Source organism: Pimephales promelas, chromosome 1 (genome assembly GCF_988280905.1).
Source record: "Pimephales promelas chromosome 1, fPimPro1.hap1.1, whole genome shotgun sequence".
Lineage (NCBI taxonomy): Eukaryota > Metazoa > Chordata > Actinopteri > Cypriniformes > Leuciscidae > Pimephales > Pimephales promelas.
In genome coordinates this window covers 12697730-12710897 of record NC_142769.1, presented here as the reverse complement: position 1 = coordinate 12710897, position 13168 = coordinate 12697730, and the positions used below count along the sequence as shown (strand labels likewise).

At 38.1% G+C, this 13168-nt stretch overlaps 1 pseudogene; it reads right to left on the bottom strand.

Moving 5' to 3' along the window:
- Positions 1–396: 396 nt before the first annotated feature.
- LOC148998361 (uncharacterized) lies at positions 397–1953 on the bottom strand (annotated as a pseudogene).
- Positions 1954–13168: the final 11215 nt, after the last annotated feature.

The window sequence follows — 13168 nt, the reverse complement described above, 5'->3', positions numbered from 1 at the left end:
ATTCTTACAGCTAATATCAGAACACAAGAACTTTAGTTTTAGTTCACCCAATAATTAAAAATGAGAGCGAGTAAATGATCTTAAAATATTAGTAATTATTGGGTGAACTAAACCTTTTACCTGTGGAGATATTCCTAAAATGTATGAAATAAGGGTATGGCCACAAAACCATCCCTATGAGGTAAAACGACACATTTTTGGACAAGCTCTGAAGCTTTAACACACTTGAATATATCCAATGTTTCTGACATAGTATGGACATTCAGATAGTCAGAATTGAATGGGTAAGTGAAGAACAAAGACTTCTCTGAAAATTCTTTGTACACTACGTAGACTCCATCACTGCATTCCACAATGTTATGTATCATGCAAATCTCTTTTCCGGTGACAAAGACATTATTCCCGGTTGAAACCTTTAACAGTCCACTTGTCACAGGCCCTCTCACCATACTGTGCTTTCACTGACAATCCATCTACAAGTGGCCCAACAAAGTGCTGTTTTTTAAAAGAGGCACCATTTAAAGGAGTGTCAGTAATTCTCATCTCAGACAATCAACGAATAATTTGGGCAAGAGGAAAGTCTGGTTTTCTGACAAGCCTTTTTAGTTTGTGTAGGTAACTTTCATAGGGAAATGCAGAAAATGAGTCAAGACAACCATGTTGTTGTACTTCATCTGCTAGATGGACCAAAGCATGTACATTATACACAAGTTGATCTTTGCCATATATTTCCCCAAAGTGTAAAACAAAAGATCTAAGCAAGGTGCGAGCATACTGTGTGTGGTAGGATAGTCTAGGACTGACTAAAATAGCAATACCAGAGAAGAGTAGCATGAAATTGTTGTACATATTTCGGTCCAGAAAGGTACTTAATACTACAGGTCCTGTGTACAGCAGAAACTGCCTTAATTCAGTGGCCTTCCAGCGATCTAATTCCCTCAGTGATCTGGGTTTTCGAGCAAACTCCACAGGAATATAGGGACGCATTTCTACCAGTTTAGCGGACATTATTTCAATTATGTTTGCAGGTATTCTGAAATTCAGAGGACCCCAGAGCCAAATTTTCAACAAACGCTTTACCACACCCAAACAAACCAAATGCATATAATCGAGAGGGAATTGTGAAACCATGCCAACACTACTGCCATAAAATGGATGTGGCCCCTCATGATGATGAACCTCATCAACAATTCTTTCAAATGTATCATCTGTCCTTAGAGCATAGTTTGTACATGGGAATGTCATGCGTCTGTTAATGTATTTACCAGGCTGAGAACATTTGTCACAACCATGGTAACCATTATGGTTCTTTGTGTTTTTAACAAAGGACCTGGCTGGTGTGTCACAAATGACTGTGTCCAGCTCAAGCTTCAATGTCTTACCCTCTATGTCAAAGCCTTTTTCAAGCTGTTGTAACTCAGTTACAAAATCTTCAAGAAACTCTGTTGCTGAGCTTGGTTTCTTTGATCCACAGAATAAACCTATCACTACTGGTTCTTTCATAGGAACACTCAGTAGTAGTCCAAGAATGGGCCACAGTTACAGACTAGAGCTCTTGAACAAAGGAAGTCCATCAATGTTAATTTGTAACTTCAAACAAAAATTGTCTGCAAGTGTGTGTATGTATTTAGACAGCGTACTTCTAAGTGATGTCAGAATACCAAAATAGTTGTACTGTCCCCCAGCTCTTTCTATGATAGAGTACTTTGTCTTAGTCCTAAGGAGGGTTCTAGCATCCTTTGGAAGATCAGGATGGCAAATGCGAAGAATGCACAACAGTGCTGTCAAAGCAACCAAAGAAATTCCAAAGTGTATGGCCCAGTTGGAAATGCTGTCAGAGAGTGAAAATGTCTCAGACAGTTCATTATCTGAATGTTCTGAATCAGATGTCTGAATAGGCCCATCAAAGCTGCCAACCACGAAACCCTCCTGTATATCTTCATCTACCTCCATACCACCTTCCTCCTCACTAAAGACTAGTCCAGTTTCAGTTAGATTGTCTGTACTGTCTTCAAAAAACACGCTATCGGCATATACACATTCCCTATCCGTTGTTGTTTGAAAGTCAGTCAAATTCGTGCAGTCACCCCTAATTTGTCTAAGTCGTTTATCTACGTCTACATGGGTCCTCCTTCTTAAGGTGGAGCTGGAGACAGGTAAAGTTGTTCTATTCATTTTGTCTAAAAGAAACATTACAGAAACAAAAAATACAGATTTGCTACAGTGAGTTGTGGAAAAGAACAAAGTTTGTAGAGTTTTATCAAAAATAATTATACAGCAGAGCTCGACAATAAGACCCCGTTTACACCTGGTATTAAAATGCGATCTGTATCCAGATAAGTTATCCGGATAATAAAAAACGCATGTTAATGCAAGGTGTAAACGCGTTGTGATCGGATCGCGATCGGATCTGCCTGACCACATCTGGAGGTAGTCTGGCTCGCATTGTGTCCGGATCTTTACTAGGTGTAAACGCAATCTGGTTGTTGAAACCACATATGTATATTTTACTCCTCCCAAAAATGCTAAAAAATAAACGAGTGAGAGCGTGTTGTATAGGCTATATGTCATGTTAGCCTAGTCAGATGCGACACGCGACACGCATCACCGCAGATGAGCAGCTGAGCGTCTATTCAACGTGCAAACATCGCAAATAAAAGTGAAAGTAAGTCACAGACGCAGTTAACACATCTTCAAGTAAAGAAACGAAATTATCTTACCAGGCCTGTTGCCACTCTCTCTTATTGATGTCTCTGATTTGGAAATTAGCTGATGATCAATAAAATGCCGCTCAGATCTGTTGCTTTTGGTGGCGTGCAATCCAATAAATCTGCATATAACGCAGGAGGTGAAGATCGGATTTATATCCGTTTTGCAAAAACACATTTATGTGGCCAGGTGTAAATGGAATCAGTACTTATTATCCGGATAACTTATCTGGATACAGATCGCATTTTAATACCAGGTGTAAACGGGGTCTAAGTTACCAAACCAGTACAGTGTAAAAAGCTGTAGTGGGGACCAGTGTCAGTATTTGACAAAATATGTGGCTAAATCAAGTTAGAAACGTATTAAATCTTACTTTACTCAGATATTCGGAGATGAAACAGTAGATTAGACTGGCAGCACTTGAATGAACTGTAAGGTGAAACAGAACACACACACACACACACACACATACAGTCTCTTAATACAATATGAAATAATTATCTGAAACAACATTACATGGGGAGGTGGTTAAAATATATTTGTCGTGATGTAAGCCAAAATGAACTCCAAATAACCAAACCAGTATAGTGTGAAAAGCTGTAGTGGCGACCAGTGTCAGTATTTGACAAAATATGTGGCTAAATCAAGTTAGAAAAGTATTAAATCTTACTTTACTCAGATATTCAGAGATGAAACAGTAGATTAGACTGGCAGCATTCGAACGAACTGTAAGCTGAAACAGAACACACACACACACACACACGCACACACACACACACACACACACACACACACACACACACACACACACGCACACACACACACACACACACACACACACACACACACAAAACGTACAGGTACTTTCAACAATGCTTTTCTTGTGCTAATTATTTTATTCTTATTTGGCAGATGATGTGATGACCAACTTCCCAGCAGCAACAGAGTTTCCTATTTTATTATCTTAAGTTGTTCATGTTAAAATAATTTTATATTTTTAATTTTAATATTTGGTTTGGTAATTTTTATGTTTTGAAGTTACGTAATGTTGTTGTTTTGCTAAATAAAGCCTTTTATATATATATATATATATATATATATTTTTTTTTTGGATGGCTTGTCATTTATGAGAACCTGTTATATTTGAGTGAAAAGAATCTTTTAGCCATTTTGTTGTCTATTGTATGTATATGTAGTCGTTTAATAGTTGTCTAAGTGATGACTAGTCTATTCTTGGACTACATTTAGACGTCTATTAGATTTTCACTGACAGCCCAAATTTAGCCTTATTTTAGCCTAGACCCATATGCACTGTCTATTAGACGTATAAATGTAGTCGTTCAATAGCCGTCTAATTGTTGACTATAGTCTATTCTTGGGCTATGGTTAGACGTCTATTAGATTTTCACTGACAGCCCAAATTTTGTCTTGATTTAACCTAGACGTCTGGGCTATGTTTTGACGGCTATTAGACGTCTTTTAGACGCAAAATTGCTTGCTGGGAGGCTATGTTTCTCAACACTGAGAATGAAAAAAATAAACGCCTGTTTCTCCAGATTTGCGCTTTATATTATCAGTCATCCACAAATAACAGCACTTTCATAATCACTAAGACATAGCGATTTCAATTTTATTTAGATTTATTGTTCAACATTACTTGAGCATTTGCATGGCTGAATGTCTTCCTCTTATCCGAGTTACCATGAATGAATTATGGAGTATTTTTTAAATAATCCTTGCGATCCCGTCCCGTGTGATAACCAATCAATTTTAAATGAACTCAAATATAATATTTCAACTTTCTACATCCACCCCAGCCCGTTTACCTTCAGGAGAAGTCCCGACTACTGTACCCAGGTGAAAAAGACGTTGTATTAAATGTATTAAAAATATATTTGAAATAATAGTGTGTTTATAATACATTTGTATTTACAACATGCTTATTTAAAGTGTACTAAAAATGTATTTTATTGCATTTTAGTATATTTCTAAAAAGTATACTAGAAGTACGTTGGTAATAAATATATATTTAATTACACTTTTAAGAAATATACTATAGAAAAGCATACTTTTAATGTATTTATAAAAAGTATATTAGTAATATATTGGTAATAAATGTATGCTTTATTATATTTTTAATAAATATGCTAATGATAATAATACTTTAAATGTATTTCTAAAAAGTATATTAGAACTACATTGGTAATAAATATATGTTTAAATACACTTTTAAGAAATACGCTATAGAAAAGCATACTTTTAATGTATTTCTAAAAAGTATATTATTAGTACATTGGTAATAAATGTATGCTTTTACGCCTGCCCGTTTACCCTTACTGGCTCTGCTACACAGTGCAGACGTTAGTTGGGCAACAGGTGTACTCAATCCCTAATTAACTCCTAATAGGGGTTAGTATAAAGACCTGTGACTTGGTGTGAGAGCTCTCTCATCTCTCACTCCTCTCGCACATTATTTCTTTAGTATTGTTGTTTTCCCATATTTATTTTTAGTGCCAGATATTGTTTATTTAGTAACCACGCGCGTGTGTTTTCCCCCCTCCCCTAGACGTCGGTTTTCTTTCTTTCTTTTTGATTATTTAATATCTGTTTGCTTGGTTGATAATAAATTGGTTTATTGTTAAAACATTTGTTGTTTGCCTCTTTTATGTTGCGGTACATGAGCCAGCCGTAACATAAAAATGGGGCCTCGTCCGAGATTTTTTTGAGCGTTTGTTTTGAGGGAGAATTTGTTGTCTCTTCAGGATTTCTTGTAAGGATCGGCTTTTCACTCCGGTTAGTTAGAGTGTTTCAGCTGGGCAGCTCGTGAGCGTCCTTCCATCGGAACACTGTTTGTTGTTTTGTTGATTTCTTTTTGTATTTTATTTGGAGTTTTGGAAGGAAATCCTGGGTGGGGGTACGATTCTCGCGCAGCTGAACTCATTTAGAGAACAGCTGTTACGAGGTTCAGCGTTTCAAGTCGCCTCGAGCCCGGCAGTCCTTTGAAGACTAGTAAGGATAGTTAGTTTCAACAGGCAGGCATATCGGAGATGAAAAGGTGCATGGTACTAAGTTTGTTTTTTTATATAGGAAGTTGCTGTTTGTGTAGAACGGTTAAAATATTAAATTTGATTAGTTTACACGAAGATCCTGTGTCAATAGTGATCGATGACAAGTAATAGGTTTGTCACAACTGTTGTATCCTATTGAGTGTGACCGATTGTTGTTTACTGTGAGCAAATTAGCACTGCGTTGAACGGTTATACAGGGTCTACATTTTCCTATCGAAATTGAGCATTAGATTTATTGTCCTAGTAATAACACTGAAATTGTTGATGTGACTTTAAGGTCTGTTTGATTAATCTGAATAATAAAAACAGGATTTGTTTATCTTGGAAATATTAATTCATTTGATCTTTTTGCATTTCGAGTGTTATAGTGGATTGAGCTAGGCTGTGCGAAATGGTATGTCAATGTATTATTGAATAATCATTTGGGCTTAGGCTGTTTTCTGGCACTTTTGTTTTGGGAGGATTTATTAGAATTATTTTTGATTTGTTGTGGTCAATTAACTAATCTTCATTGTGTGAATTATTTGTTAGTCAAAAAATGACTTCCATCATGAAATTGAATGTAGAGCTTTCTGAGAAGTTTCTAGATAGGTGCACCAAAGAACAACTTTTAGAAGTCGCAGAGAGTCATGCAATCATATTGACTGGAACTGATAAGAAGCGTAAGGAGGATTTGTTAAGAGTTGTTAAATCCCAGTTGATAGTCAGAGGAATTCTGGTTGTAGGAGATGAAGCTGGTAGTGGTAAGGCAGCATCTTCACCGGTTGAGAGAGATTTAATGTCAATAGAGAAACAAACACAGTTTGAAACTGAGAGACTATCGTTTGAAGGTTCTCAAGTATTAGAAGAGAGGGAATGGGATAAACGTGTTCAGCTAAAATAATTAGAGCTTGAACAGGAGCGTGAGCGTGCACAATTTGAGCTGAGGAAGTTAGAGTATGCACGTGAGAGCGAACGTGAACTTAGGCAGTATGAGATGAAGAAGTTAGAACTTGAACTGGAAGTAAAAAAAGCTGAAGCTTTTCAGAAGTCCATTCCGGTTGGGCATTCTTCTTTTGATGTTGGTAGAAACATTAAGATGGTGCCCCGTGATGTAGACAGGTACTTTGCCCATTTTGAAAGGGTTGCTTCTTCTCTAAAATGGCCAGAAGAAGTCTGGACTTTGCTTTTGCAGTGTGTTCTGACCGGGAAGGCTCAGGAGGTGATTTCTTCTCTTTCCGAGGAAGAGAGTGTAGATTTCAAACGTTAAAATAGCCATTTTGAGAGCGTATGAGTTGGTACCAGAGGCTTATCGCCAACGATTTCGTGGTTCTAAAAAACTTGAAAGGCAAACATATGTTGAATTTGCTCGGGAAAAAGAAATCACGTTTACAAGGTGGTGTCAGTCTCAGAAAGTAGAAACCTTGAACCAGTTAAGGGAGTTAATTCTTGTGGAATAATTTAAAAACTGTGTACCAGGGTCTGTGTCAACTTATTTGAATGAGCAGAAGGCTCTTACATTAGCTGATGCAGCTGTGTTGGCTGATGAATTTGTTCTGACTCACAGAGTTTCTTTTCCTGATAAAGGTTCAAGTGATCAGAGTAGGAAGTTATTTCGGAATCGTTGGACGCCTCAAGTGAGTACATCGAATACCGTGTCAAGTGTGCCCCCTGTCAGTCAGAATTTTTCATCGGACAAGAAGGGTAAGGTGACCTGCTTTTACTGTCACAAAGTGGGACATAAGATATCTGAATGCAACGCTTTAAAGAAGTCTGCTAAGCCAGTTGGACTGGTTGGACGTGAACCGCTGGAGATTTATGCTCACCAACAGGACACTGAGATTGGGAAGGGGATCTCAAAACCAGTAGATGTCGGGGATAATTATACTGCATATGCTCCATTTATTACCAGGGGCTTTGTGTCTTTGCCAGGACAAGAGGAAAAAGTTTCTTTGAAGATCCTGAGAGACACCGGAGCTTCTCAATCGTTTTTGCTAGAAGGAGTTCTTCCACTCTCAGATCAGACTGCGACTGGAAAGGATGTATTGATTAGGGGGATAGAAATGACTTTCTTAAAAGTTCCCTTACATAAGGTACATCTTATATCTGATCTGGTAACTGGTGATGTGATTGTGGGAGTACAGTCTTCCCTTCCTGTGCCAGGGATTTCTTTTATCCTGGGGAACGATCTTGCTCAGGGGAATGTGTGGGGAACATCAAAACCTGTACCATCTACTGTTGTCGTGTCTTCACCTATGTCTGCAGATGTTCCTGATGAATGTGGTCAGAAATTTTCCCATGTGTTTCCTTCCTGTGCTGTTACCCGAGCCAAAACAAAACAACTTAAAGCCGACCAACTGTGTGAAGGTGAAATTTCTTTACCTCCTGAGGTTGATGGTAAGACAGCTGAAGGGGAACAAATTGGTATGACCTTGGCAGAGAACATTTCTGATTTCTTTTCTGAGGAGTCTGTATTTCGGGAGAAAGCAATATCAGAAGATCTTTTATCCTCTATTTTTCATGTTTCTAGAGAGGAATTGATTCAAGAACAATTTGCTGATGTAACTCTTAAGCCTTTGTTCTCAATGGTTCGTGTCGACAGGGATATTGAGACTCAGCTTCCCTCTGGTTACTTCCTGAAGGATGGAATGTTGCTTAGACGGTGGGTTAGTAAATCTGAACCCGTTACTAAGGTTTATGTTCAAGTGGTAGTTCCTCTTAAATTTAGGCAGACTGTGATCGGGTTAGCACATGATGGAGTGGCTGGACATATGGAAGTGAGGAAAACATATGATCGATTGCAACGCAAGTTCTTCTGGCCTGGTTTAAAAAGAGACGTGGCCAAGTTTATTAGAACTTGTCATGTGTGCCAACTCACTGGAAAGCCAAACCAGAAAATAAAACCATTTGAGTATTTGCTGGTTGATTGCGTAGGTCCTTTACCTAGATCAAAGACTGGTCACTTGTATCTACTCACAGTTATGTGTTTATCTACCCGGTATCCAGCTGCATATCCTGTCAGGTCCATTACTGCAAAATCTATTCTAAAAGCTTTAACTTCTTTTATGTCAACATTTGGTATTCCTAGAATTATCCAGTCTGACCAGGGCTCCAACTTTATGAGCCGTCAGTTTGCTAAGGCTTTACGTCAATTGAAAATCCGTCATAACATTTCCAGTGCATACCACCCTCAGAGTCAAGGGGCCCTCGAAAGATTTCATCAGACCCTGAAGTCATTGCTACGATCATACTGTGTGGAGCTTGGTTCTGATTGGGAGGAGGGGTTGCCTTGGTTGCTTATGGGAGTTAGAGAGGTTACTCAGGAGAGTATTGGATTCAGACCAAATGATCTGGTATTTGGTCATGAAGTTCGTGGTCCCACTGCGGTTTTAGCTGATAACTGGATTCCTTCTGAGCCCTCCCAGAATGTTTTGGATTTTGTGAGTGGTTTTCGATACCGGTTGCATGAGGCTCGAGCAATTGCTCAGAGAAACTGGGGAAGTCACAGTGTAAGATGGAGAGGTTGTTTAACAAACAAGCAGTGGCTCGGAAATTTCAGGTTGGAGACCAGGTACTAGATTTGTTGCCACTTGTAAGTAATCCTTTTCAAGCCCGTTTTGCAGGTCCTTATCCGGTCCTCAAATGCCTTTCTGGACAGAATTATCTTTTGAAAACCCCAGAACGACGCAAGGGAGTACAGGTTTGCCACATAAATCTTCTGAAACCTTACTTTCCTCCTACATCTTCCGTGGGGTTAGTAACCACTGTGACTGATGATTCTTCTCATTTGAGTGGGGAGGGGACTTTCTCTTCAGAGAGTTCCTCCTCGAACTGTATGGGGGATGATTGCATTCACTTTCCTTCTCGAGGAGTTGTCGAAGGACGATTGAATAACTCTGAGATGTTTTCAAAATTGGTCCATCATTTACCCCATCTGTCTCCCTCTGAGAAAAGTGACATTCTTCAGTTAGTGGAGTCTTTCCCTCACTTGTTTTCTGATGTGCCTACTTGTACTACAGTGCTTGAACATGACATTGACGTGGGTTCTGCTTTACCAATTAAGCAGCATGCATATAGGGTAAACCCTGTGAAACGGGACTTGTTGAAAAAGGAGGTGACTTACTTATTAGATCATAACTTGGCTGAGCCCAGTTTTAGTGCCTGGAGTTCCCCCTGTCTTCTTGTAAATAAGCCTGACGGATCCTACAGATTTTGTACAGACTATCGTAAGCTTAATTCCATCACTAAGCCAGACTGCTATCCTTTACCCCACATAGATGATTGTGTGGATAGAGTGGGGTCTGCAAAATTTATGAGCAAGTTTGATCTCTTAAAAGGGTACTGGCAGGTTCCACTAACTGTTAGAGCAAGGGAACTGTCTGCATTTGTGACACCTGATGACTTTCTGCAATACTGTGTTATGCCATTTGGGGTTCGAAATGCTCCAGCCACCTTTCAACGCCTTATAAATAAGGTGTTGTCTGGATTATCTGACTGTGACGCTTATTTGGACGATGTAGTTCTGTACAGTTCATCTTGGACCGATCACCTAGTCCAAATAAGGGAGTTATTCGTTTGTTTGACTGAGGCTTCATTAACGTTAAATTTGGCAAAGTGCGAATTTGGGAAAGCTACTGTTACCTATTTAGGAAAAATAGTAGGAAATGGACACGTTCGCCCCATTGAAGCTAAGATTGAGTCCATCTGTGCATTTCCAGTGCCTACAAATCGCAAAGAATTGCGTAGGTTTCTGGGAATGGCCGGATATTATCGCGGGTTTTGCCCAAACTTTGCCTCTATTGTATCACCCTTGACCGATCTTATAAGTACTAAAGTACCCTTTAATTGGACCAATGTTACCCAACTGGCATTTGATGGAGCAAAAGCATTGTTGGCTAGTCCTCCTGTGCTTGTTGCACCAGATTTCTCTCAGCCTTTTTGTTTAGCTGTCGATGCCAGCGATACTGGAGCGGGAGCTGTTCTCCTACAGCGAAGTCCGGACGGAATAGAACATCCAGTTTGTTATTTTTCAAAAAAATTCAATGTCCATCAGCGAGTTTACTCTGTTGTGGAAAAGGAGACCCTTGCTCTTGTTTTGGCCATCCAACATTTTGAAATCTATCTGGGATCATCTGTCCAATCGTCGTTTATACGGACCATAATCCTTTGGTGTTTTTACACAGAATGAAGGATCGTAATCAGAGGTTAATGCGGTGGAGTCTCTTCTTGCAACCATTTTCCCTTGACATTAAACACATTCGGGGCAGTGAAAATGTCATCGCTGATGCCCTATCTCGAGTATGAGGATGCATTTTGTTCTTTCTTTTTCTCTTTCTTCTTTTCTTCCTTCTCTTTCTATCCTGTTTTCTAGGGCCCAGGAAGCAGGAGTTAGGAGCCAAGTGGAGTGGGATCAATCATGGAGAATTTTTTTTTTTTTTTAATTATTCTTCTTTTGCATTCCTTAGAGGAATACATTTTGTGGGGGAGGTGTTACACCGGCCCGTTTACCCCTACTGGCTCTGCTACACAGTGCAGACGTACAACAGGTGTACTCAATCCCTAATTAACTCCTAATAGGGGTTAGTATAAAGACCTGTGACTTGGTGTGAGAGCTCTCTCATCTCTCACTCCTCTCGCACATTATTTCTTTAGTATTGTTGTTTTCCCATATTTATTTTTAGTGCCAGATATTGTTTAGTGTTTTTCCCCCTCCCCTAGACGTCGGTTTTCTTTCTTTCTTTTTGATTATTTAATATTTGTTTGCTTGGTTGATAATAAATTGGTTTATTGTTAAAACATTTGTTGTTTGCCTCATTTATGTTGCGGTATATGAGCCAGCCGTAACAATGCTTAATTATATTTTTAATAAATATGCTAATGACAATCATGCTTTAAATATGTTTCTAAAAAGTGTACTAGAAGTACATTGGTATTTAATTACATTTTTAAGAAATATGCTAAATACAAACATAATTTAATTATATATTAAGTGGCTTTAAGTACTATGTACTTACATTGAAGTTACTACTTTGATACATTGGACTTATTGTGTACATACATGTTTTTACATTGTACTTATATTTTGAAAATACATGCATGTAATTACAACTGTAATTAATTGATTTAATTGCATTTGTAATTACACAGTTGACCCTACCCTTACACCTTAACCCACCCTGATACCTACCCATACCACCACACCTGTCCCTAACCTTACCCATATCACACCTCAATAGCAGCAAAAGTGTTTTACTATACAACCTGAACAGAATAAGTATATTGTACTTATTTTCCTATGTAAGTACATAGTACTAAAAGCCACTTAATATAAAGTGGGACCAAATGTTTTACTAGAAACGCAATGCTAATAAATATACACTTAATTACACTTTTAGAAATATGCTAAAAACAAACATAGGTTTAGTGAAGTTTTAGTGTATTTACATAAAGCATACTTGTTGCTAAATTAAAGTATTTTTGTGTTTACTTTGTGTGTATAGCAATTTATAACCTTATAACTTATTTAACCTTGTATAGGACTAGAGCAATATATTTTTAATATTTATGTTATACTGTATGTGCTTCAGCCCTGCTTTAAAAAAATATTGTGAAAAACAAATGAGACTTTATATATATAAAGTTTAAAAATTCTAGTCCCTTTAATTCCCTTCCTAACATGAAGGCAATTAAACATGTATCGAAATTAATTGTAATATATTTCTACAAAGACTAGAAGTAGCACTTTAATTATAAATATGTGCTCAGTTAAGCTTTTAAGAAATATACCAAAAACTACCACACTTTTTCTAATACTATCAACACTTAACTCAATGCATATGTATTTCACACTTTATATTATGTGTTTTAGGTTTAACTTTTTTTTTAATTAATTTGTTATAATTATGAAAAGCAATAAAATTTGACTAACAAGTAATGCACTTCTATACTTCTGCTTTAATTAATCAAATAATCTTTTCCACAAAACAAGTGAATACCAGTACTTGCACACATCAACATAAAAGATCAGGTGTACATATTAGAAAAACAAAATAAATTTGTTAAAGCTTGACTCTTACATTTGTTTAAAATGACCTGTTTTAAAAAAAACCTGTTCCCTTTCGTAGTCACTTCGAGTTACGTCAGAAGTGACGGAGATTGGGGGTTTCGCATAGAAAGCCAATCCTCTTCGAGTATTTAATCACGAGCCAATGGCATGCAATGCCTTGGGGCTGCGGAATTTTGCATAGCGTACTCCGCCCTACTCCGTGAGTATAAAAGGAGGAAGTGAACGCAACCGCAGTATGTTTTCGCTTCGGAGCCAAGAGATTTCTTCACTCCTCAAGCCATTCTCACTGATTCAACACTCTTCGAGACGAGCGTCCTCTTCAGTGTTGGTGTGACGGCGGTACCCA